Source organism: Elephas maximus, chromosome 25 (genome assembly GCF_024166365.1).
Source record: "Elephas maximus indicus isolate mEleMax1 chromosome 25, mEleMax1 primary haplotype, whole genome shotgun sequence".
NCBI lineage: Eukaryota > Metazoa > Chordata > Mammalia > Proboscidea > Elephantidae > Elephas > Elephas maximus.
In genome coordinates, this window is record NC_064843.1 from 7,769,341 (window position 1) to 7,797,311 (window position 27,971).

Sequence of the window (27,971 nt, forward strand, 5' to 3'; positions counted from 1 at the left end):
AGACAGCAATCAGAAATTCAGAAGATTAACAATAAAATTACAGAATTAGACAACTCAATAGAAAGTCAGAGGAGCAGAATTCAGCAAGTAGAAGCTATAATTTCTGAACTCGAAGATAAATCGCTTGGCACTAATACATTTGAAGAAAAATCAGATAAAAGTATTCTAAAAAACAAAGAAACCTTAAGAATCACGTGGACTTTATCAAGAGAAATAACCTACGAGTGATTGGAGTACCAGAACAGGGAGGGATAACAGAAAATACAGAGAAAATTGCTGAAGATCTGTTGCAAGAAAACTTTCCTGATATTGTGAAAGATGAGAAGATATCTATCCAAGATGTTCATCAAACTCCACATAAGGTGGATCTTAAAAGAAAGTCACCAAGACATATTATAATCAAGCTTGCCAAAACCGAAGATAAAGAGAGAATTATAAGAGCAGCAAGGGATAAATGAAAAGTCACCTACAAAAAAGAGCCAATAAGAATAAGCTCAGACTACTCGGCAAAAACCATGCAGGCAAGAAGGCAATGGAATGACATATTTTAAAAATTGAAGGAAAAAAATTGCCTGCCAAGAATCATTTATCCACCAAAACTGTCTCTTAAATTGTTGTTGCTGTTGTCAGGTGCCGTCGAGTAGGTTCCGACTCATAGTAACCCTATGCACAACAGAATGAAAAACTGCCCGGTCCTGCGCCATCCTTACAATCATTGTTATGCTTGAGCTCATTGTTGCAGCCAGTGTATCAATCCACCTCGTTGAGGGTCTTCCTCTTTTCCACTGACCCTGTACTCTGCCAAGCATGATGTCCTTCTCCAGGAACTGATCCCTCCTGACAACACGTCCAAAGTACGTAAGATGCAGTCTCGCCATCCTTGCTTCTAAGGAGCATTCTGGTTGTACTTCTTCCAAGACAGATTTGTTCGTTCTTTTGGCAGTCCATGGTATATTCAATATTCCTCAGCAACACCACAATTCAAAGGCATCAGTTCTTCTTCGGTCTTCCTTATTCATTGTCCAGCTTTAACATGCATATGACGCGATTGAAAATACCATGGCTTGGGTCAGGCGCGCCTTAGTCTTCAGGGTGACATCTTTGCTTTTCAACACTTTGAAGAGGTCCTTTGCAGCACTGCATTGGGCAAATCTGCTACAAAGGAAGTATGAAGTATTAAATATGAAGGCAAAATTAAGACATTTCCAGATAAACACAAGTGGAGGGAATTCGTAAAAACCAAACCAAAGCTACAAGAAATACTAAAGGGAGTTCTTTGGTTAGAAAATCAATAATATCAGGTATCAACCCAAGACTAGAACACTGGGCAGAGCAAACAGAAGTCAACCCAGACAGGGAAATCCAAAAAAACAAAGCAAGATTTAAAAAAAAAAAAAAAAGCCCAACACAGGGTAACGGTGATGCTATTATATAAAAGAAGACACCATTAAAATAATAAAGAGGGACTAAGAAATGTAATCATACACCTTCCATATGGAGAGGAACATATGGTGATACAAAGAAATAAAAGTTAGGTTTAAATTTAGAAAAATAGGGGTAAATAATAAGGTAACCACAAAGGAGACAAACTATCCTACTCATCAAAATAAAATACTAGGGAAAAATACAGACTCAGCAGAAACAAAATCAACAACAACAAATATGAGGAAAGGACAATATATAAAGAAAATCTACTCAGCACATAAAATCAAGTGGGAAAAAGCAACTATCAACACACAAAAAAAGACATCAAAATGATAGCACTAAATTCATACCTACCCATAATTACACTGAATGTCAATGGACTAAATGCACCAATAAAGAGACAGAGAGTGGCAGAATGGATTAAAAAACAAGATCCATCTATATGCTGCCTACAAGAGACACACTTTAGACTTAGAGACACAAACAAACTAAAACTCAAAGGATGGAAAAAAATATATATCAACCAAACAACAATCAAAAAAGACCAGGAGTGGCAATATTAATTTCTCACAAAATAGGCTTCAAAGTTAAATCCAACATAAAGGATAAGGAAGGACACTATATAATGATTAAAGGGACAATACACCAAGAAAATATAACCATATTAAGTATTTATGCACCCAGTGACAGGGCTGCAAGATACATAAAACAAACCCAATCAGCATTGAAAGTGAGATAGACAGCCCCACAATAATACTAGGAGACTTCAACACACCACTTTCGGTGAAGGACAGGACATCTAGAGAGAAGCTCAATAAAGACACAGAAGATCAAAATGCCACAATCGACCAACTTGACCTTGTAGACATATACAGAACACTCCACCCAACAGCAACCAACTATACTCTTTTCTAGTGCACATGGAACATTCTCTAGAATAGACCACATATTAGGTCATAAAGCAAGCCTTAGCAGAATCCAAAACATTGAAATATTATAAAGCATCTTCTCTGACCATAAAGCCATAAAAGTGGAAATCAATAACAGGAAAATCAGGGAAAAGAAATCAAACACTTGGAAACTGAACAATACCTGCTCAAAAAACACTGGATTACAGAAGGCATTAAGGATGGAATGAAGAAATTCAGAGAATCCAATGAGAACGAAAACACTTCCTATCAGAACTTTTGGCACACAGCAAAAGCGGTGCTCAGAGGTCAATTTATACCAATAAATGCACACATCCAAAAAGAAGAAAGGGCCAAATTCAAAGAATTATCTCTACAACTTGAACAAATAGAAAGAGAGCAACAAATGAAACCCACACGCACCAGAAGAAAACAAATAACGAAAATTAGAGCTGAACTAAATGAAACAGAAAACACTTGAAAGAATTAACAAGATCAAAAGCTGTTTTTTTTTTTTTTTTAATCCACAAAATTGATAAACCACTGGCTAAACTGACAAAAGAAAAACAGGAGAAGAAGCAAATAACCCGAATAAGAAATGAGAGGGGTGATATTACAGCAGACCCAACTGAAATTAAAAGAATCTTATCAGATTACTATGAAAAACTGTACTCAAACAAATTTGAAAACCTAGAAGAAATGGATGAATTCCTAGAAACACACTACCTACCTAAACTAACACAAACAGAGGTAGAACAACTAAATAGACCCAAAACAAGAGATTGAAAAGGTAATCAAAAAACTCCCAACAAAAAAAAGCCCTGGTCCGGACAGCTTCACTGCAGAGTTCTATCAAACTTTCAGAGAAGAGTTAACACCACTACTACTAAAGGTATTTCAGAGCATAGAAAAGGGCACAATACTACCAAACTCATTCTATGAAGCCACCATTTCCCTGATACCAAAACCAGGTAAAGACACCACAAGAAAAGAAAATTTTTTTTATATCCTTCATGAATGTAGATGCAAAAGTCCTCAACAAAATTCTAGCCAATAGAATTCAACAATATATCAAAAAAATAATTCACCATGACCAAGTGGGATTCATACCAGGTATGCAGGGATGGTTCAACATTAGAAAAACAATTAATGTAATCCACCACGTAAATAAAACAAAAGACAAGAATCACATGATTTTATCAACTGATGCAGAAAAGGCATTTGACAAAGTTCAACACTCATTCATGATAAAAACTCTCAGCAAAATAGGAGTAGAAAGAAAATTTCTCAACATAATAAAGGGCATTTATACCTAAACATAAAATCTAAAACGATAAAGATCATGGAAGAAAAAACAGGGACAACGTTACGAGCCCTAATACATGCATAAACAGTATACAAAACATTATTAAGAATGCAGAAGAAAAACTAGATAACTGGTAGCTCCTGAAAATCAAACACCTATGCTCATCCAAAGACTTCACCAAAAGAGTAAAAAGATTACCTACAGACTGGGAAAAAGTTTTTAGCTATGACATTTCTGATCTGCGCCTGATCTCTAAAATCTACATGGTACTGCAAAAACTCAACTGCAAAAAGACAAATAACCTAATTAAAAAATGGGCAAAAGATAGGAATAGACACTTCACTAAAGAAGACATTCAGGTAGCTAAGAGATATGTGAGGAAATGTTCACGATCATTACCCATTAGAGAAATGCAGATCAAAACTACAATGAGATTTCATCTCACTCCAACAAGGCTGGCATTAATCCAAAAAACACAAAATAATAAATGTTGGAGAGGCTGTGGAGAGATTGGAACACTTCTACACTGCTGGTGGGAATGTCAACTGGTACAACGACTTTGGAAATCAATTTGACACTTCCTTCAAAAGCTAGAAATCAAATTACCATACGATCCAGCAATCCCACTCCTTGGAACATATCCTAGAGAAATAAGAGCCTTTACACGAAGAGATATATGCACACCCATGTTTATTGCAGCACTCTTTACAATAGCAAAAAGCTGGAAGCAACCAAGGTGTCCATCAACGGATGAATGGATAAATAAATTATGGTATATTCACACAATGGAATACTACACATCGATAAAGAACAGTGAGGAATCTGTGAAACATTTCATAACATGGAGGAACCTGGAAGGCATTATGCTGAGTGAAATTAGTCAGTTGCAAAAGGACAAATATGGTATAAGACCACTATTATAAGAACTTGAGAAATAGTTTAAACTGAGAAGAAAACATTCTTTTGTGGTTAGGAGAGGGGGGAGGGAGGGAGGGTGGGAAAGGGGCATTCACTAATTAGATAGTAGATAAGAAGTACTTTAGGCAAAGGGAAAGACAGCACACAATACAGGGGAGGTCAGCACAACTGGACTAAACCAGAAGCAAAGAAGTTTCCTGAATAAACTGAAAGCTTCAAAGGCCAGCGTAGCAGGGGCAGGGGCCTGGGGACCATGGTTTCAGGGGACATCTAAGTCAATTGGCATAATAAAATCTATTAAGAAAACATTCTGCATCCCACTTTGAAGAGTGGAGTCTGGGGTCTTAAACGCTAGCAAGCAGCCATCTAAGATGCATCAATTGGTCTCAATCCACCTGGATCAAAGGAGAATGAAGAACGCCAAGGACACAAGGCGATTACGAGCCCAAGAGACAGAAAGGACCACATGAACCAGAGACTACATCATCCTGAGACCAGAAGAACTAGATGGTGCCCGGCTACAACCGATGACTGCCCTGACAGGGAACACAACAGAGAACCCCTGAGGGAGCAGGAGAGCAGTGGGATGCAGACCCCAAATTCTCATAAGACCAGACTTAATGGTCTGACTGAGACTGGAAAGGCCCCGGTGGTCATGGCCCCCAGACCTTCTGTTGGCCCAGGACAGGAAACATTCCGGAAGCCAACTCTTCAGACATGGGTTGGACTGGACAATGGGATGGAGAGGGATGCTGGTGAGGAGTGAGCTTCTTGGATCAGGTGGACACTTGAGACTATGTTGGCATCTCCTGCCTGGATGGGATTAGAAGCTGGCGAAATGGACACAAAAATAGAGAATGGATGGAGATTGCGGGCTGTCTCATTAAAAAAAAAAAAAGAAATTTTTTTTTTTTTTTTAGGGGGAGAGTAATTGGGAGTGTGCAGCAAGGCGTATATGGGTTTTTGTGTAAGAGGCTGACTTGATTTGTAAACTTTCAATTAAATCACAAGAAAAATTTTAAAAATAAATATATCAAACAACTTATTGCATTTGGCAAATCCGCTGCAAAGGACCTCTTTACAGTGTTGGAAAGCAAAGATCTCACCTTGAAGACTAAGGTGCACCTGACCCAAGCCATGGCATTTTCAATCGCATCATATGCATGTGAAAGCTGGACAATAAATAATAAGGAAGACCAAAGAAGAGTTGACGCCTTTGAATTGTGATGTTGGCAAAGAATATTGAATATACCAATGGACTGCCAAAAGAATGAACGAATCTGTCTTGGAAGAAGTACAACAAGAATGCTCCTTAGAGGCAAGGATGGCGAGACTGTGTCTTATATACTTTGGACATGTTGTCAGGAGGGATCAGTCCCTGGAGAAGGACATCATGCCTGGTAAAGTACAGGGTCAGTGGAAGAGAGGAAGACCCTCAACAAGGTGGATTGACAGAGTGGCTGCAACAATGGGCTCAAGCATAAAAAGGATTGTAAGGATGACGCAGTGCTGGGCAGTGTTTCGTTCTGTTGTGCATAGGGTCGCTATGAGTCAGAACCAACTCGACAGCACCTAACAACAACGGTATTTGCTATGTACGCTGAAAAAAAAAAAAATCCAAACCTGTTGACATCGAGTCAGTTTCAATTCCTATCAACCCTATTGGACAGAGTTGAACTGCCCCACAGGGTTTCCAAGGAGAGAATGTAGGTTCCCAAAAGGACTATTCTCGAGGTGCTTACCACCCCTTCAACTTCCTTTCCAGAACATCCAAGCTGTAGAGATAAACCCGGAATCTGTTCCTCTGTCTTTGTAACAACGATTAACCTGTCCCTGTCCCTGGTACTCATTTTGGAACACAGGTTCACAGAAAACACGCCCCCTTTAGTAGTAATTATTGCATTTTGGCTTCTCTCGTGTTTTCCAACCCCTGCTTCCTTTTTCTGGTAACAGACCCTGCCTCACCACGTACCAGCACTACCAAGGTGGCCCAGGATGGAGACCTGGCCATTCCGAACCTTCCCTGGCATGTGGCTGTCGAAGCTCATGGGGAAGTGCTAGACGCTTGAGTAGGTGGCTTTCCCGCTATCTACCCTGCCACATGCGTGAAGCCCTGCTGTGGTGGGAGAGAATAAGACAGACACCCAGAGAGAGGCAGAGCCCAGAGATGGACAGCAGGAGAGAGGAGGAGGAGGAGAGGAACAAGGAACAAGAGGAAGGAAGGAGGGGGAGAAGAGAACAAGGAGAAAAAGGAAGGAAGGAAGGAATGGAGCGGGGAGGAGGGAGGAGAGGAGAGCGTTGGTGAAAAAAAGGGAGAGACCAACCAAAGACCGAGTTTTCAACCCTAGGTCCAGTCACATGTGAGACTGTCTCCATCTCAGTCCTCCACAAATATTGAACCTATATTTTAATTGATTGATTGCTGCTGTTAGACATATTTTAACAAACTTCAGGCATTTGTAGCAGAACAAGTTCAGGGTTTAGCAATATTTCATTCAATCAAAGAGGAAACCAAACAGCCCTAGCACCTCCAACCTTTTCAAAACATTAGCACAACACTATAAAGAGACGAGTCTGACAGCAAGGCACCCCCTGGTGTCCACAGTCAGCACTGCAGGGGATATGGCTCTCCTCTGTTGTCAGGGTCATCACAGCAGGGGCACAGCTCCTACACTCTCCTCTGGGACACAATAGAGCAGGGACAGCAGTTCTCAGGGTGGGGTCCCCAGACCAGCAGCAGGGACAGCGGTTCTCGGGGGCAGGCAGGGGTTCCTGGACCAGTAGCAGAATCTCCTGGGACCTTGTTAGCAGTGAAGCGCCCACCCTACCATCCCCAGTCCTCTTGCTGTTATTACTAGATGTCATCAGAAATTTCTGAAATTCTAGGAAGGAGAAATGTCTTTCAGATAGAGGGAGAAGAGTTCGTTTGTTTGTTTTAATAAAGGTGCGTCAGTAAGTAACAACTCATAGGTAATCTAAAGAACTGGATAGAAATACAAAGACGACTTTCTTTTCCCATGCAAGCTGAGGCCCATGGAACCTAGAGGACTTTCTATAAGGGTCTGAGTCTTGTGGCTAACTTACACCAAAAGGCATTGAGAAGACCTATTACATTTTGAGGAATTTTTTAAAATACTAAATGATAAGAGAGTACCAAAATGCTTTGGCAGTGGGGAAGGTGCTCCCTTTGCTTCCGTTTCCTTTCTTTCCCTTGGAAGAACGCAGACTTGGATGGAAATACAGGTGCTTGTGTATCTGTGTTTCCACATATACACGTGTGTCTTTGTGTTTTCACATACAAGTGTGTTTGCATTTTCACATCCATGTGTGTGTTTGCATTTGCGCATGCACATGGGTGTTTGGCTTTTCACATACATGTGTGCGTTTGTGTTTTCACGCAGACATATGTGTTTGCATTTCCACATACATTTTATTTATTCAATAGCAGAAAGACAATATCTTTGTCCCCACACATTATCATTTGAAAATTCAAGAATCCGGATTGTAAATAAGTGGGATCTCCTTATAGTCCATACCCTGCCCTCATAAATAGTTCTTTGAGAGAAAAGTGTTCAAAAATGATCAATTTATCTTAAATTGAGATTGCTTCTCTGGAAAAATGGTTTGGGGAAATTAGTGTCAACATAACATGTTATGGTCCAATGCCTTTATTTCCTCAAAAGGAGGACATTTTAGTTCCAAGCTTACTACAGGCAGTTGGGGTAAAAAAAAAGATAATTTGTTCAATACTCATTCCATATTAAATATTAACTTTCAAAACTGTGTTTAACTTTGCAGAAGGCTAAAATGTGTCTCTTATTAAGTAATGTACAGAGATTTTTTTCTTCTTTTTTTCCCAACAAAACCTGGTGCTTCTAGAGTTTCATGGTTGAGTTATTTGCATGTAACATCAAGTGTGACAGTGACAAGTAAGAATGCCTGAGTACGGCTCTTTACCCGCCCTGAGAACCCTCCTGGTGCTATCGCTTCCTTGAAAATACCTCTACTTACTATCTCCAGTTCTGAGAGTTAAGACAATTCACTTAAGCCTCCGAAGCACCATGTGGGAAAGATGTTTATGTGACCTCCATTTTACAGATAAGATCAGACTCAGAGAAGATAACTTAACGGGTAGGTTTTGACTTTAATCTCTTTAGTGTCTGTCATTCCGGGTGATGCAAACCGTTAATGTGTTCAGCTGCTAACTGAAAGGTTGATGGTTTGACTCCACCCAGGGTCTACTCAGAAGAAAGTCCTGGCAATCTGCTTCTGAAAATTTACACTCATTGAAAACCGTATGGAGCACAGTTCTATTCTGCCACACATGCAGTTTCCATGAGTCAGGGTCCACTCAATGGCAGCTGATAGCATTTGTCACCCCACTTCTGGTACCAATTTTTTTCAGCAACCCCCAAGATTATACCAGATAGAGCTGTATCAGACCTGTCTCTAGATTCCACTCCACTGGGGAATCTAGGTAGTGTAACAATAATGCCTTAATTCGTGGGCAAGGAACATGATGGCTAGCTTTGATTGCTGAGTGAGATGTAGGCTTTTTTGCAGTTTTCTTCTCTCGAAGAACACAGACAGCTCCCCAAGCCTGCTAGCATTCAATGCTGGTCTGAGCACTAAGCCAACATGTGCCTCACCCAATTTCCCCAACTTACTCTCTGAGCTCTGGGTATAGTGCACCTTGTAATTAGTTAGATTTGCGAACATGTCCCTTTAATGAATTCCGTTGTGCTATTCAAGGAAATTATAGGAAATCTATCAGTCTCCTGACAAGAAAAATTAAGCACTGTGATAATATCGGCTGTTCCGTGGATGTCAGGCCCATCCACATGAACTTCGGAGTAGGTGGAAGGAGAGAGCAGAGATGGGAGCTCCTTGTTTCTGTCCACCATCTACACTATCACCACCATCCTCATGGTAGAAACCTGGGCTTGGCTTGGAATCATCCCTCCCTCACGTCTTCCACCCTCAGCTAAGGTTGCTAAGGAATAGCTTTGTCTAGAACAGTGTGTCTCCCACCACTGCCTGTCACTGCCCCTCACCTACTGGAGGTCCACTGACTCCCACTCCTGCCTCTCATTCCAAACCTCCCTCCACACCACAGGCAGACAGGTGTCACCAAAGCACATCACAGCACACTCTGTGGCTCCCTATTTTATTCCAAATGGACTCCAAGCTCCCCTGCTCTGGCCCTGGCTGCAACCTCATCTCACCCCACCCCTCCTTTCGGTGCTCGAACTCCATCCAGAGTGCACGCTCTACTCCTCCCACACACTACACGTTTCCCTCATTTCCTACCTCAGGGAGGGCTGGCTACTCAACTTTTCTGAATCACAATTTTCAAAATAGCAAAAATAGAGTAAACCACCTCCCTCCCTCTGTTAGTTTGAAAATTGAACAGCAATGTATATTGTATCTTGAAGTAAATAACATTACATGGAGGAGTTAATAGTGAGGACATCTGAGCCACTTGGTGACTGTGTAGCATATGGACTTAGGTAACTCCTCCATTCCACACCTGTAAAATGGGAATAACGGTGGTACCTGCTTCATAGGGTTGCTATGAGGATTGAGGATTTAGGGACTTGAAAGAAGATTTAGGCTTGTGCCCAGAGAACATTAGCTGCAATCATCTTCATCGTCACCATCATCACCACCACCATCACCATTATAACCACCACCACCATTACCATCAACACCACCGCCACCATCATCATCATCATCACCATCATCCCACCATTACCATCATCACCACCAGCATCATCATCATAACTATCACCATTATCACCACCATCATCACCATCACCACCATCACCATCACCATCACCATCATCACTATCATAACTATCATCATCACCATCATCATCATTATTACCACCAAAATCATCATCACCATCACCACCACCACTAGCACCATCACCATCATCATCACCACCAGCATCATCATCACCATCACCATCATCATCACCATCATCACCATCACCACCAGCATCATCATCATCACCATAGTCACCACCACCATCAAAATTACCTTCATCACCATCGTCACCACCAGCATCACCATCCCCGTTCTCATTACCACCATCTTCATCATCAACACATAGTCCCCTGAGGGTGAGGGAACTTCCCAACTTTTCAAACCTCCCACTCTATCCTTACCATGAGCATTTGCTTACTGCTTGTCAGATCTGGGTTATAGAAAGTTCTCATGTACATTTGCTACATAGTAATAATAAGCAAGAATCACTGGGTGGTGCAAACGGTTAATGTGCTCACCTGCTAACTGAAAAGTTGGAGCTCTGAGCCCACCCAGAGCTGCCTCAGAAGAGAGGCAACTTCCAAAACGTCAGTCACTGGAAACCCTATGGAGCGCAGTTCTACTCTGACATACTCCGGTTCACCATGAGTCGGAGCTCACTCAACAGCAACTGGTTTTTAATATGACCAGACAGGATCACTGTCCCTTTGCCCTTGAGGTATTACCGTAAATATCAAACAAGAGAGTGTGGGCTGCAATCCTGAAAGTTCCTATGCAAAAGTAAAGGAGCGTTATTTCCATGGCTGATATTGGTATTACCTCAGTGGTCTGATGCACACCAGTCGCCAGCACCTGTCTTCTCTGAACACAGGCAGTCCCTGGTTACGAATGTCAGACTTAGGGACAAGTCGTACTTGCCCTTTAATGTTATAAAAATCTGCCCTCACTTTGAAATGACTGAATCAACCCCTACTTGGAACAAATGCTTCATCACTATCGCTTTCACTTGCTGCATTTGCTACTTTTAAATCATTGAAAACGCTTCAAGCTTCAGGGCTTAGAACCTGTTCATTCTGGTTCAAACCCCTGCTGAAAATATGCATTTCTAACAAGTTTCCAGGTGATGCTAATGCTGCTGGTTAGGGACCAATTCTGAGAACCACTACTAGAGCAGTGCTTCTCAAAATTTATTATGCGTAAGAATTACCTGGAGATCTTGTTAAGCTGTAGATTCTGATTCTGTATATCTGGGGTGGAAATGCAAATTCTCAGCAGAGGTTTGAACTGGAATGAACCAGTTTGAAACCCTGCTTCTCTTGCACTAAAGTAGTGCTAAATAAGAACTGCATGCACTTGTTCCAACCTACCTACAAATTCTTAAAGACATACTCAGGACAAACCTCATTCATAACCTGGGGACTGCCTGTACCTGTGCTACAAGGTAGAGTAGCTGCAATTAGGAAACCCCAAACCAGGTCTTTATGGGAGCCATGTGTTTGCCATTATTAACCTAATAAGAAATCTAAATGGCACCCAGAGGAAGCTATGTGAACTGTCTGTGAAAAGGAGTGCAAAACTTTTCATTATTATTATTATTTCAATTTCTAGACATTTCATTGTAATGAGGGAAATCATAGCCTGGGTTGAGACTTACTCTTGTACTTTGTGGTGCAGCAAGGAATATTTTTCCTTCCTAATCTCTACTTAAAGTATAAGTAAGAGTGCCTCTATTCGTTGCAGTGAACAAAAAGCACAAAAGGATTCAGAAAGTAATAACAAAGATAAATAACTTTGCAATAAAATTTCAGCTCCAGTAATTTTCCATTTATGTTTTCTCACTGAATTATGTAGTCCCGAGCATTTCGTTTTTAACGTCTGAGCTGCATCATGTAAAGCAATTTCATATCTAATGCTTCCCAGACAGCCCCATCCAACGCCCGTGCCCAGTGTGCCGCTGTGTAGGCAGCGAGTTATACAGTTTCCCCCAATAACAGGGCTTCCTGTCCTATTTCATAGTCTTTCTCAGGCAATCAATCTCAACATCTTAGAGAGAATGAATCGTCAGCCAACTCCTTGCAGCAGAGGGGGTTTCAGATGCTATTACTTATGCCACTTATGGTTGGAGTCTGAATGCTGACTGTGGTTTTCCTGGGTGGAACCACTGATGGGGTCTTCAGCCAGCCAGCAGCAGCGTGGGCCTTGGTGAGCCAAACAATTGTCAAATGAGTTAGGGAGGGTAGCAAAGCGAAGGATCTGGAGAAAGGAGGTGAAAGGAGGGAGAAGGCAGAGAGAGGAGAGGGTTCCCTTGAAGCTGGGTGGGAAGCCTGCTTCTACTGTGTTGAGAGAAATCTCTGTCTCTTCCTTCCTCTTTCTCTCCCTCTTATTCTCTCGCTAATTCTGTCTTTTTCTCTTATTCTTTCTCTCCCTCCCTCTCTGTTCCTCTCTTACCTCTATCTCTCCCCCTCCCCATCACTCCTCTCTTCTCTTTTCTTACCACCTCTTCTCCTCTTTCTCCCTCTATTGCCCTCCTCCCAGGTTCCTGCAACCACCTCCTCTGCAAAGCTCAGTCTCCTCCATGGGGACCTCTAGAGACTGTGTAGACCATACCCCTCAGGTAGTCTCATCCAGGCAGGAGAATGGCAATGCCTGAGAAGGGGGGCCACTTGCCAACAACCTCTGCTACAGCTCTGGAGAACTGACAAAAATTGTCAACTTTTCTTGTCAATTTGGAAGAAATTAATAAAACTTCCACTCTAATGCCACTTTGTGGAAAAGGCATTTGAACATCAAAAATATGTTAGAAGAACATAATTTTAAAATACAAGATTGACCTTTATTTTCAGGTTTTTCCAAGGTCACTGCCTTCATTCTTTTGTTGTTATGTCATTGGGTTTTGGGGGAGGGTGGTTGTTTATATTTTATTAAGTTCCTATTTTGGAAAATTTTTAGATCTACAGGTAAGTTGCAAAGATGGTACAGAGAATTCCCACAGACCCTTCACCCAGCTTCCCCTAATGATGACATCTTACATAGTCACAGCGCGTGTGTCAAAACTAAGAAATTAACATTGATCCAATACTATTAACTACTTTGTCCTAATGTGTTTATGTTTCATCACCAAATGGCACCAGTCCAGGGATCTGTGTCTGGGACCTTGCGTTAATCACTCCAAAGTTATGTCACAGCACAAGTCTCTGGTAACGCTCTGACTTGCTTCTGGGCAGATGATACATTCAAACTTGCCTCCCACTCTAGATAGGACTCTGTTGTTGTTGTCATGTGTCACTGAGTTTATTCTGACTCACAGTGACCCCATGTGACAGAGCAGAACTGCTCCATAGGGTTTCCAAGGCTGTAATCTTTACTGGAGTATATCTCACCTGAATTTTGAGATCATCTCAAGAATAGATTTGACACACTGAACACTGATAACTGAAGACCAGACAAGTTGTAGGATGACAACAATGACATCACACATGAAGAAAGCAAGAGGTCATTAAAAAGACAGGAAAGAAAAGACCAAAATGGATGCCAGAAGAGACTCAGAAACTTGCTTTTGAATGTAGAGTAGCTAAAGTGAAAGGAATAAATGATGAAGTAAATGAGCTGAACAGAAGATTTCAAAGAGTGGCTCCAAAAGACAAAGCAAAGTATTATAATGACATGTGCAAAGACCTGGAGTTAGAAAACCAAAAGAGAAGAACACACTCAGCATTTCTCATGCTGAAAGAATTGAAGAAAAAATTTAAGCCTCGAGTTTCAATATTAAAGGATTTTACAGGGAAAATATTGAGTGACGCAGGAAACATCAAAAGAAGATGGAAGAAATACACAGAGTCACTGTACCAAAAAGAATTGGTTGATGTTCAACCATTTCAGGAGGTAGCATACGACCAAGAACAATGATACTGAAGGAAGAAGGTTAAGCTGCACTGAAGGCATGGTGAAAAGCAAGGCTCCAGGAATTGACGGAATACCAGCTGGAATGTTTCAACAAATGCATGCAGCACTAGAAGCATTCGCTCCTCTATGCCAAGAAATTTGGAAGAGAGCTACCTGGCCAACCGACTGGAAGAGATCCATATTTGTACCCATTCCAAAGAAACATGATGCAAAAGAATGCAGAAATTATCAAATGATATCCTTAATATCGCACACAAGTAAAATTTTGCTGAAGATCATTAAAAAATGGTTGCAGCAGTACATTGACAGGGAACTGCCAGAAATTCAAGCCAGATTCAGAAGAGGATGTGGAGCCAGGAATATCATTGCTAATGTTGGATGGATCTTGGCTGAAAGCAGAGAATACCAGAAAGATGTTTACCTGTGTTTTATTGACTGTGCAAATGCATTTGACTGTATGGATCATAACAAATTATGGATAACATTGTGAAGAATGGGAATTCCAGAACACTTAATTGTGCTCATGAGGAACAAGTACATAGATGAAGAAGCGGTCACTGAAACAGAAAAACAAGACACAGCGTGGTTTAAAGTCAGGAAAGTTGTGTGTCAGGGTTGTATCCTTTCACCATACTTATTCAATCTGTATGCTGAGCAAATAATCCAAGAAGATAGACTATATGAAGAAGAACACAGCATCAGGATTGGAGAAAGACTCATTAAACAACCTTCAGTATGCAGATGACACTACCTTGTTTGCAGAAGCTAAAGAGGACTTGAAGCACTTACTGATGAAGATCAAAGACTACAGCCTTCAATATGGATTACACCTCAACATAAAAAAAAAAAAGCTCATTGCCATCGAGTTGATTCTGACTTATAGTGAACTTATAGCACAGAGTAGAACTGCCCAATAGAGTTTCCAAGGAGCACCTGGTGGATTCAAACTGACAACCTATTGGTTAGCAGGCATAGCTCTTAACCACTATGCCACCAGTATTTCTTCAACATAAAGAAAGCAAAAATCCTCACAACTGGACCAATAAGCAACATCATGATAAATGGAGAAACGACTGAAGTTGTCAAGGATTTCATTCTACTTGGATATACAATCAACACCTATGGAAGCAGCAGTCAAGAAATCAAACAATGTATTGCAACGGGCAAACGTGCTGTCAAAGAACTCTTTAAAGTGTTCAAAAGCAAAGATGTCACTTTGACAACTAAGGTGCACCTGACCCAACCCAGGGTATTTTCAATCACATCATATGCATGTGAAAGCTGGACAATGAATAAGGCAGATCAAAGAATTCATGCCTTTGAATTATGGTGTTGGAGAAGAATATTGAATATACCATGGACTGCCAGAATAACAAACAAATCTGTCTTGGAAGAAGTACAGCCAGAATGCTCATTAGAAGCAAGGACAGTGAGACTTCATCTCATGTACTCTGGACATGTTATCAGGAAGAACCAGTTTCTGAAGAAGGACATCATGCCTGGGAAAGTAGAAGGTCAGCAAAAAAGAGAAAGACCCTTAACGAGGTGGATTGGCACAGTGGCTGCAATAATGGGTTCAAGCATAGCAACAATTGTGAGGATGGCACAGGACAGGGCAGTGTTTCATTCCGTTGTGCATAGGGTCACTATGAGTCAGAACCAACTCGATGGCACCTAACAACAAACAACAACAATCTTTACTGGAGTCGGTCAACAGGTCTTTCTCCCATGGAGCTGCTGGGGGGATCCAAACTGCCAACCTTTTGGTTAATAGTCAAGGGCTTAGCCATTTGTACCATCAAGGCTACCTGTGATAGGACACCATCAGTGAGGACTTACTGAGTACAGGACAGACCTGTGTTCTAGACCTGGCAGCCTGCAACCGAGAAGAAGCAGCCAAAGTATCCACAACAGTTGATGATGCCGAAGGACATGGATCCACCGTCCACATTATTTTTAGAGCAGTTTTAGGTTTACAGAAATATTGCACAGCAAGCAATGAGAGCTCTCCCCACTCGCTCACTCCCTTGCACAGCTTCTCCAATTTAGTATCTTCATTTACTGTGGCACATTTGTTAAAATTGGTGGACGAATATTGGTAGTCTATTACTAACTGAAGCCCACACTTTACACTAGGGCTCACGCTTTGTGCTGCACAGGTCTGTGAATTTTGACAAATGCACAATGTCAGGTGTCTGTCATCACACAGCAATGTGATTATATGTGTTACATACATTACCATACAGAATAGCTTCACTGCCCTTAAATTGCTTAATTTTTAAGTTTTTTTGAGATATAATTTACACACCACAAAGTTGATCTGTTTAAAGTAGTCAATTCAGCAGTGTTAAGTGTATTTACAGAGTTGTGCAACCATCACTATGACCTACTTTTTGAGCATTTTTACCATCCCAAAAGAAATCCTGCAGTACCTCTTAGCATCGTTAGCACTCACTCCCCACCTCCCCTTCTCACCTCCACCTTGCCAGCCACTGTGACCCCTACTCTACTATCTATCTCTACAGGATTGCTTATTCAGGACACTTCGTACAAACAGAATCATACAATACATGATGTTTTGTGAGTTGCTTCTTTCTTTTAGCATAAACTTCTGGTATCCATCCCTGCCAAAGCACGCGTCAACACTCCATTCCTTTTTGTCATGGAATAACATCCCAGTTGGTGACCTTTGGGTTGTTTCCACTTTTCAGGCTACTGTGAATAGCGCTGCTGTGAACAGTATGGACCTGCAGAGAAGCATACAGTCTGGGGCGGAGGGGGGGGGAGGGGCAGCTGGAACTAGCCACAGCCTTCAGGAGAAGACTGGAGACCCATGGGGTACAAGGACCTGCCTCATGGGATGCCTTCCTGTAAGCGGATCTGTGTGCCGCTGTGTGCTGACCTTTACCTATGTTATCACACTTAACCCCCATCCCCCACAGGCCTGTGACAAGTTCCTCTTTTGTAGATGGGGAAACTGAGCTTGCACGAGATCACACACTAAGAAGGGATGGAAACAGGACCTAAACCCTAACTTGCCTGGCTCCAAAGACCACGTCCTTTGCCAGGCTACTCTACCAAGACCCTGGGGGAGTCATGGGGCAGGAGAAACATAAACCCAGGTATGAGGTCCAGCGGTATCCCTCGTCTAATTTCCTGTCCTCTTGGCCAATCACCCTCACAGCCACCTCCCCAGCCGCTTCCTCCCGCCAGTAACCCATACTCCCGGTAGCCAGAACACCCAGATATTACCTGCTGAATCACCTGTCACCATGCCAGCCTACTCTTGGAAACCTGCTTCAAAGGCAGCACTTTAATTCTTCCACAAGATTGTCTCCTTGAATCGAACCTTATTAATAAAAGACAAGAAATAAATTTTAAGAAAAGACTGGCTGCGATGTATCTGCAGCAGCTGTCAAAAACTTTCCGTTTTCCCTTTAACAAAGAGGATTTGCCCCAGCAGGGCAAAACCCTCTCCACTCCTTCACAGCGAGTCCACGGACTGCCAGTGGGGAGGCAGTCCAGAGTCTGGGCTTGTGTTGCCACCTGAGCTGTCTTTTCATTCTTCCTCAGAGAAAAGTCAAACCCCACCCCCAAACACACACTCGAAATATGCCATTAATTACTCAGCATTTTGTTTGGGAAAAAAAAGAAAACATAACTGGAGATTTGCCTTCCCTCTCGAAGATATCCCGGGGAACAGGGAAGAAAGTTACCGGGGTGTGACTGGCTGTCACCACGGAGCCGGCTGGTGACAGCAGATGTGAGCTACACACAGCAGCAAGTACCAGGCTTGGGAGCAGCAAGGTCCACGTAGACGTTGTCATTGCTCACAGCAGACCCTGAGCTGGCAGTGGGGATGTCACTTTGCTTTATGGCTCTCTCTGAAAATCTGCTTCTCGGTTGTGCAGCCAAGTTGCAAGACCCAGTGTGGACGTGTGGAGCCGGTAGTGGAAGTGTCCTCTCTGCTGTGGCAGGCACCATGCCAAACCAGACCTTCAGGAGCCAGCCCTCCAAGTACACCTGGTGCTTTCCCCACCCGTAAGTCTTCCAGGAGCTTCTGTGCACATGTCTTCTCTACAGTTTCAGGGTCTCAATTCAAGTTTGCTCATGTTTGTTCCCTAAGTCATTGCCCAACAGAACCTTGCCGACTCAGGATCAGAGGCGAGCCTTGCAGGGAGTCCTGTTCCGCTCCTGCCGCTGTCTCTGCTGACAGTTTCATAGCGGTACCACAGGTGCCAACCTTGTGCACGATGGGCAGTCCTCTAGGGAGCACGCAATCGCACTGTTCCACACTGGCTACAGGCTCTGATTTTTGCATCTTGTCGGGAACCCAAGATGTCTGCAGAGCCCTGCAAAACCAGGCCTCAGAGATGACGCTGTGGATGCTTATGAAGAGAGGGGGACGGGACTCAGACTCCCTGTCAGTGTTCTGAACAACATCCTGTTCTTCCTCCATCAAGACGACAACCCTGCCATAATGTCCTCCACTGGTTACACTGTGACGCTGGGCCTTGGGTTTAGCCTGAAGGAACAGCGTGTCAACAGCAAGGATGCAGACAGCCACGAGCTAAGGACTCAGCCCCATCCAGATCCAACGCAGTGCTGGGACAGCCACTCTCTCTGCCTCACCTGAAGGGTCCTCGTGGTCTCCCTCTCACAGAATTCTGATTCCTCTGAGCTGCTCCAGGGAGAAGGACACAGCTGTCTGTTTGTCTTTAGGGTGAGCAACTCACCCTGCTTTGGCAGGGACCTCCCAGCTTATGCACTGAAAGTTCACATTTTGGGAACTGCTTGCCCAGGCAAACTGGGATAGTGGCACCCTAGTTATCGTCCCAATCTTTACGACCCATCCCCCACCATATGTTCATTCGCTTACTTAACAAGCACTCAGCAAGCATTTAGGGAGCATCCACAGTGTGCCAGGCACTTGTTCCAGGTGCAGGGGATGCGGCAGTGAGATCCAGAGACAAAGCTCCTGCTCATACGGAGAGAGACAGGAGGCAGCTAAGTAAATCCATAGCCAGCATGCCCTCCAGAGGCCATAAGTGCTGGGGATATAAATAAAACTGCGGTGGGGAGAGCGAGAACTTGCTGGAGGGGCGGGGCCATATTGTGTGATGTCAGGGAAGGTCTCACCAATGAGCCAGCATTTAACTGGAGATCTGAAGGGGAGGGGCAAGGGAGGCATGCAGACATGCAGGGAAGAGCATTCCCAGCAGAGGGAACAGAAAATACAAAAGACTTAGTAAGGAGCCCAAGGAGCCCTGATGGCGCCATGGTTCAGCACTGGGCTGCTAACCAAAAGGTTGGTGGTTCAAACTCACCAGCTACTCAGTGGGAGAAAGATGTGGCAGTCTGCTTCTGAAAGGATTTACAGCCTTGGAAATTCAATGGGGCAGTTCTACTCTGTCTTACAGGGTCACTATAAGTCAGAATTGACTCCACGGCAGTGGATAGTAAGGAACCCTGATGGTGCAATGACTAAGCGCTTAGCTACAAACCTGAAGGTTGCCAGTTCAAACCCAACCAGCAGTTCTGCAGGAAAAGATCTGGAGATCTGCTCCCATAAAGATTACCAGAAAACAAAAAGCCAAACCCATTGCCATCAAGTCGATTCCGATTCATAGCGACCCTACAGTACAGAGTATAACTGCCCCATAGGGTTTCCAAGGAGTGGCTGTTGGATTCCAACTGCTGACTTTTTGGTTAGCAGCCCACCTCTTAACCACTGCAACACCAGGGCTCCCCTGTAAAGATTACAGCCTAGAAAACCCCATGGGGCAGTTCTGCTCTGTCACATGGGGTCGCCTTGAGCCAGAATCGACACAATGGCACTGAACCACAATGTGGAGTGTGAGGAAGGCCAAGGATAGGATGTGGCTGAAGCACCGGGGAGATGAGCGACAAAGAAGAGCAGGCAGCAGACAGCACCTATTATAATACCGTTTCCCCTCCCTGCTAATGAGAAAATGTAATTACATTAATCAGACTGAGGCACGGTCCTTCCTCCATCCATGCCTCAGTCTGATTAACTTAATTACATCTTCTTAGTAGCAGGGTGGGAAAAATGTTATTATAATAGGTGGTAATGATTTCTTCTTAAGGAAAAATTTGTCTTTGCTTAGAAAAATGCCTTAATAAGCCACTGGGGCAGGTGAGATCCTGAAATTGGGTGAAAAGGAATCAAGAAATGACAATGGTGGTAAGTTGCTATGTGTTAGAAACAAGCAGATGTGTGGAGGCAGAGAGAACAGAAAAGAGATGCAGGTGAAACAAGAGAGGAGAGGGAGCCGAGGAATGGCCGCACAGCAAGGCTGGTTGTCTGAAGGACCTCTGGAATCAGAATGTGCCCAGCATTCATCTGGCAGTTGTTGCTGGTGGTGAGCCATAAAATCTTCCTCCAGCTGCTTAACTGTCATCCACTGAAGATGGCCTCAGATTTGTTTACAATCCATCAAGAGCAGAGTCCCATGAAGCTGAGCAGGCTCTGTGGGTGCTAGATTAATAGAAGGTGATGACTAGCTAACAGGAGACGATGCTGTGCCTGGGTCTAAGGCCAAATCCAGGCCTTAAGAGACTTGCATGTCTACTTCCTGTCTCTCAGAACACTCTGCCATGCTGTGAGGGAGCCCAAGCAGCCCCACGGAGAGGCCCCTACGGAGAAAGCATCAAGGCCCTGGCTGACAGCCCTGGCTAACCTCCCAGCAAGCAGATAGCACCAATTTGCTAGCCATGTGAGGCAGCTATCTTGGAATATTCCTGAGCTAAAGAAATGATTGTGGCACAATAGTTAAGCACTGGGCTGCTGACCAAAAGACTGACGCTCGAAACGCACCCAGTGACTCCGTAGGAGAAAGACCTGGTCATCTACTTCCATGAAGATGACAGCCTAGAAAACCCTACGGGGCAGGTCTACTGTGTCCCCCGGGGTCACTGTGAGTCGAAAATCAACTCATTGGCACCCAACAACAACAACAACAAGTTTGGGGTGGTTTGTATGTAGCAATAACCAGAAGAACACCGAGCTGTCAAGGAGTCTGTTACGTCCACGCTGGCTTTGAGTCAGTCCTCTTAACAGCTGAGGAAAGAGAGTGGGGTCCGTACCTAGATCAAGGTGATACAAACAAGGACACACTTGCAGAGACGTTGCAGGGATTCAAAACTGAGTTAATGAAACAGAAGGTGGAGGCAGAGGCCAAAGGTAAACGTAAGAGTTGGCAGCTCTTGGGAACTGGTAGAAATATTGGAAGGGTTCTAGAATTCTTGTCCTTTCTTGAGACAATTTCATCAAGAACTCACAATGCAGAGAGGCCACATCTGACATTTAGGTTCCCCACCCCACAATGGGCAGACCCCATCACACCAGCCCAACCAGGTGGACTGTCCTTAACCAGGTATACACACCTGACCTCACAGGTGTCCCCCACTCAGAGCTGCTCCCCAGGTGGGATGTTTCAGAGAGGGCTCTTTTATCTAGAAGAAGACAGTGGTATGATGGGCACCATGACCCTCCTGATTGGCACAAATTCGCCCGGGCAAAGGGTCCCGAAAAGAGATAAAGTCCCTGCCACCGCACTAAGCAAACAAAGCTGAGAACGATGGAATTTCTCCGGAGTCAAAATTCTCATTTCTATTGCTCCATCAAAGTGGAGTGAGGAAGAAGACAGCAGGTTAAAACGCCATCCTCACGCCACCAGGGCTCCTCTGTAGTATCCTGAGCCCGTCCACATATGTTGCTAACGCTCACGGTAATCCTATTATTCACCAACCTGATTTTATAAATGCAGAGACTGAGGTGCAAAGAGAAAGACAAGTCAGAGGCTGCAGACTGGAGCCCAGCTGGCCTGAAGTCTAAGTTCTTTGAATGCCCCACAGAGATGCACTGATTTCCTTATGGTTTTGTAAACTAACTTCCAACCGATTGGCGTCTACTTAAACGATGACCGCACATATTGTTACATAAACCTCGTAACATAAATAAAGCTAAGCACTCCAGACCTTGCAGAGAAACATCCCACCTTAAAGCTCATCTCGTTACGCAAGTGGTCAGGAAATGCCAGTGACCCGAGGAACTTAAACAGACTAAATCAATCATTGGCTCAATCGACACCCTGCAACTCCACATCCCTGGAATCTCATTGTGAAAACAGAAATGCTGTCATGCCATAAATGAGTCAACCAACATCAGACAGCAACGCCAACAAAAGACAGACACTGTTTGTTTATTCCTGGTGCTTGTGACAGTATTTGTTACGTGTGTTTTTCATTGAAGGAAATTTTTTCATAGATAATACAAATTATTTGAAAGAAGATGTGTTTTGTTATTACTTGGAATAAAAAAAGCAATAATGTTGGAATCAAATGCAGATAAAAAATGAGATCATAGAATAAAGGATATGGGATTGGGCGATTTAAGCAGTCACTCGAAGGCAGGTAGTTCATGAATAGTGTAAAGAAGATGGTTCAGGTGAGATTTTTAAATCATCTACTAGTGCTGGAAAATTCTAAATTATCCTTCCTATCAACTGATAATTTAAATACAATGTTAGAATCCATGAGATAAAATATTCATTTCGGGGGAAAGTGCCTTCAGGGGGCATTGTGTTGGGCAGAAACAAAAGTATGCTAACCCTTCTGAAGCTGAAGTTCCTTTCCCTGCCACTTATACTTCAAAGGCTGGCAGGAAAAATGGTCACTCTATCAATGTCCTTTGTGTCTGGAAGAGAGGAGCACGTGCCAGAGTCCTGACCAATGAGATGTTAATCAAAGTCTTCTAGGTGTTGGGACTGCTGTGAAAGCTTTGTCTTTCCAAATTCAAAGAGACAGAAACAACCCCCATAGATCTTCCTTTATTCTTATTGTCTGGGACATCGATACAATGCCTGGAGCTGTGGCAGCGATTTTGTGATAATGAGAAAGAGATTCACAGAGATACTAACTCTGATATAGTTAAGCCACTGAACCAATGCCAAGAGCTGCCTACTTCCAGATTTCTTGTAATTTAAGAAAAGTAAATCCTTGGTTATTTCAGCCACAGTGAGCAGGGCTTTGGTTTCTTTCAGCCAAACACATTCAGAACCAGTGTATTTCTCATGTTGTGTGAAGGGGATACCATAGGTATTTATTTTTCTTGACACTGATAACTACAGAAATAGAAGTTTGGGTGTTTTTTAAACACTCCAAGGTAACTGTTAATGGCAACAGAAAACAGGACATATGTCTTCAAGATTACAAAGAAAAATGACCAAAAAGATAATATACTCTATTCAGCAAAGAAAACAACAAAGACAGAATACAGAAAATAAGATGGCAAAATAGGGAGATTGAGCATATGCATTATGACAAAAAAAGGTTACATTTTTTTCTATTAAATGACAAAAATATCTCAGATTAGTACACACATGTGTAATTATATGTCTACACAAGTCACACCAACATAAAGTGAAGAAGAAAGGTAAGGGTAGGAGTACTTATAAAAGCACTTCTGTAATTAGAATAATGCATCTTATTAGAAGTTAAATGAGAAAGCCCTAAAAGCACTGCTACAGACAGTGGAAAGGCGTTCGAGAGAATTCAACATCCATTTCTGACAAAATTTCTTGGTGAAATCAAATCAGAAGGAAATCTGGGGTCACTATAAAGAACAACCATCTTCAGTCAATGCCACTCTGAATGGTAAAATGCTGAAAGCATTTAATTAATTTCCATGAAAAGGCAAGAATTAGGAATTTCCACCATCTTTGTATGTATCATTATTCTATTAAAAGTAATTAAAAATTCTAAAGTGACCTATTGGAGAAATAAATACAAAATATTATTATTTTCATACCAAAAATACTGTCTCTCTGGAAACAAGAGAATCAGCTAAAAAGCTATTGAGGTAGTAAAGAAAATTCACTAAGTGACCTGTTAGTAAATCAACCAATGGGTTCCTGTACCCACAATAACTGGATAGGAAAATATAAACAGAGAAAAGGCTCCATATATAATAGCCACAAATATATAAAATACCTCGGGATAATCTCAACAAGGAATGTGCAGGATTTTTTGAAAAACACTATAAAACTTTACTGAAGGATATAAAAGATGATGAAGTAGAGAGACCCATCATGTTCTTGAATGAGAAGGTATGATGTAGTAAGAAATATCAAACATTTCTAAATTGAACTATAAATTTGATGGAATTCCAATCAAAACCCTAACATGAGTTTTTCTGTAGCTTGACAAAATGATTCTGAAGTCTTTCAAGAAGAATAAGGGCACAGGACCAGCCAAAAAGTTGGAAGGAAGGAAGGAAGCGAGAGAGGGAAGGAAGGAAGAGGGAGGGAGGGGAAGAGCGAAGGAGAGACAAGGGAGGGGCCAAAAGAAGAATGGGAACGGCAGAGGGGTGGCTTGTTTCAACAGAATGGGAATGCTAAATTAAAATTAAATTCAAATAGTCTGTTACTATTCAGAAATAATCATAGACATCACCAGGACAGAATTAAAATTCTGTATAGTGTGTGATAAGAGTGACATTTAAAATCAGTGGGATAAAAGTGGATCATTCAATAGATGTGACAACTAGCTGTAATCATTTGGGATGAAACGAAGTTAGATCCCTACTTCATGACTTGCACCAAAATATATCCCATGTGGATTAATGACCAAAAATCCAAAAGTGAAGTAATGAATTGGGGAAACTATCTGCATTTGCATTACGTATGTGTAATATTCTTAACACAGAAAGAGATCTCCCAAATAAGAAAATACAAAAACACCCCAATAAAATGACAGTTAAAAGATATGCAGAGGTAATTGACAGAAGAAACTGCAAATGTTCAGACTCACTAGAAACAAAGTGAATTCCGTAACAGTATAGCATTTCTCTCTTGCGAGCTTGGGAAATGGATGCTTATTGCTGGCCAGTGAAGGTGAAACAGGAATCCATACATGGACGGGAGTACAAATTAGCAGATACCACTGTGGAGAGTAGTTTGTTGTTATCAAATCTCTTGGAAACTATACTAAGAAAATCATATCAGATGAGGACAAAGAAATTGAGGATGAGGGTGTCAGAACTATGATAGTTATAATGGTGAATACTGAGGAAAATACTGAGAAGTGCCCCCAAAGAAAGGAGAAATGTAAACGATGGCACCTCCATCTGATGGCAGGCTATGCAGACATGAAACTGGTGTCTTCAGACAATGTTTAATGGCCCGGGAGGAAAAGACGGACGAAAGAAGACCACGCCACTGTACACATGCATGACGCGGAAGAGGAAGAAGAAAGGGGTGGTGGAAAAGGAAGGAGAGAGAATCTGGATGAAATCAAGAAAGTAGTAAACGTGGCTGCATTGGAGGGCTGAGACGGCTAGCATCTTACAGCACATCACACGTTTAATCAGCACGTGGCTACACGGAGGAGTCAGTAGTAGTTTCACATATGCAGGTCTGTAATGAAGTCCCTGAGTGGTGCGGACGGTTAATGTGCTCAGCTGTTGGAGGTTCAAGTCTACCCAGAGGTGCCTCAGAAAAAAGGTCTGGTGACCTACTTCCAAAGAAATCATCCACTGAAGCCCCCGGAGCCCAGTTCTACCCTGGCACACACGGGGTCAACACGAGTTAGAGCTGACGCTGCAGGAACTGTTTCTGCATGTGTGTGTGTTTGGTATTTTTTCATGCCTTTCCTCCGTCAGTCTTCCTTGTTGCACACAAGACTTGAGTTATGTGTGACAGGCATGGAGATGGAAATAAACACATAATGATACTCACACACACACAGCAGGATGGGCAGCTAGGCGCTCGCTGGAGTTCGGGTCTCCTCCTCTCTCCTGGGCAACGGGTTCTCACCAGGTCCCCAGGGTGGTACATGTGAGCAAATCCTCAGGTCATTGAGTTTGCACTGAAGCCTCAAATGAAGGATTCCTTCTTCTTCTTAAGACAGCTGCCTTTGTTTTCCCCAAGCTCTAAAGATGGGGCCAAACCCAGCAGGCTGCCAGTGAGGATCCCAGGCAATCCATTTCTCCGTGGCCGCCAGCTTGTCAGCTTTATTCGTAGCAGTAATTCATACCAGACAACATACACCATTGCCACTGCCTCTGGGCAGTTCAGGGACACTGAGATGAATCTGCAGAGCAGCTCCGGGCCCAGAGGCCAAGCACTTTCCCTATCCTGGGCAATCTGTCCCTTAGCAGGGCATTTGTAGGAGACAAATTCCTCCAAGCTCAAGCCATACCCAAGGGGCATCAGCCAGTTCTCTGGTGCTTCTTGAATGAGCGTTTTGCTGTGAAAGGAGTCAACGGGACTTGGAGGAGATATTTTCAAGGAAGAATCACAAATCACCTGCATAGACTAGACACCACGCACCTGCCCAGGATGCACACACAGTCTGGCCCCCATGTAGACATGAGAAAACCACTCATAGGAACCTCCCACACATTTGTAATTCTTGAAAATACTGTTCTTTGATGCACTTTGCTATTTTACAACCTGTCTACCACCCGACTGTCAGTTGGTCTCACTGTGGTGACTCGCATGTTGCTGTGATGCTGGAAGCTATGCCACCAGTACTTCAAATGCCAGCAGGGTCACCCACACTAGACAAGTTTCAGTAGAGCTTCTAGACTAAGACTAACTAGGAAGACCCAGTGATCTGCTTCCAAAAATAAGCCAATGAAAGAAACCCTATGGTTCACAGTGGTCCAAGCCTCAACCGATCCCAGGGATAGCACAGGGCCAGGCAGTGTTTCGTGCCACTGTCCATGGAATCTCCATGAGTTAGGGGCCGTAAAAACAACAACACATTGAATGCATGTTATTGGCCTGGGGACAGAAAAAAAAAGAAACTCGGAGTGAGACAGCACAGAAAGGAATGTATGGGAAACTGATATATGATGGAAATGGCATGGAAAATCCATGGTGAGTCAGTGGGTCAGTCAATAACTCAAGCTAGGGCAATAAGCCAGCCACATGGAAATGGTCAAATTAGGTCCAGACACATCGGAAACTCCAGATGGGTTTAAGACCTCAAATTTCTAGCATGGGAATAAAAATCTAACATTTCCTGAGTGATTACCATGTGCCAGGCACTCTTTTAAGCATTTTATATGTGTTCATTCCATTAATCTGAAAAACACTCCAAGGTGGTAGATACTGTCATTACCCCCATACTAGATGTGAGGATTCTGAGTCCAGAGAAAGACCTGCCCAGTCACAGAGCAGTTACACACCCAGCTCACCAGCACTCTGCTGTAATACAGGAAAGCATCTCTGTAGCGCTGGAGCAGATAAGTACTTCTTCAACAAGGCATCTAACCAACTAACATGAAAGAAAAGATTGATATATTTGACTAAACTAAACTTGAAAACCTTCCTTTGACAGAGAACACCAAAAATGAAATTAAACAATGAGTCCCAGTCTAAAAGTCAACGTCTTTGCAATGCATACAGCTGGCAAAGAATTAGAATCTAGAATACAGAAAGAACCCCTAAAAGTTCGTAAGAAATACTCACTCAAGCCAATAGGAAAATAGGCAAGTCCCAGGAGATAAGACTGAAACATACAGTGGAAAGCATGTTCAAGTCCACGAGAAATGTTGTTATTGGGTGCCGTCAAGTCAATTTTCGACTCATGATGACACCATGTGACAGAGTAGAACTGTCCCCTAGGGTTTCCTAGACTGTAATCCTCATGGGAGCTGATCATCAGGACTTTCCAACATGGAGCCACTGGCTGGGTTCGAACCACCTACCCT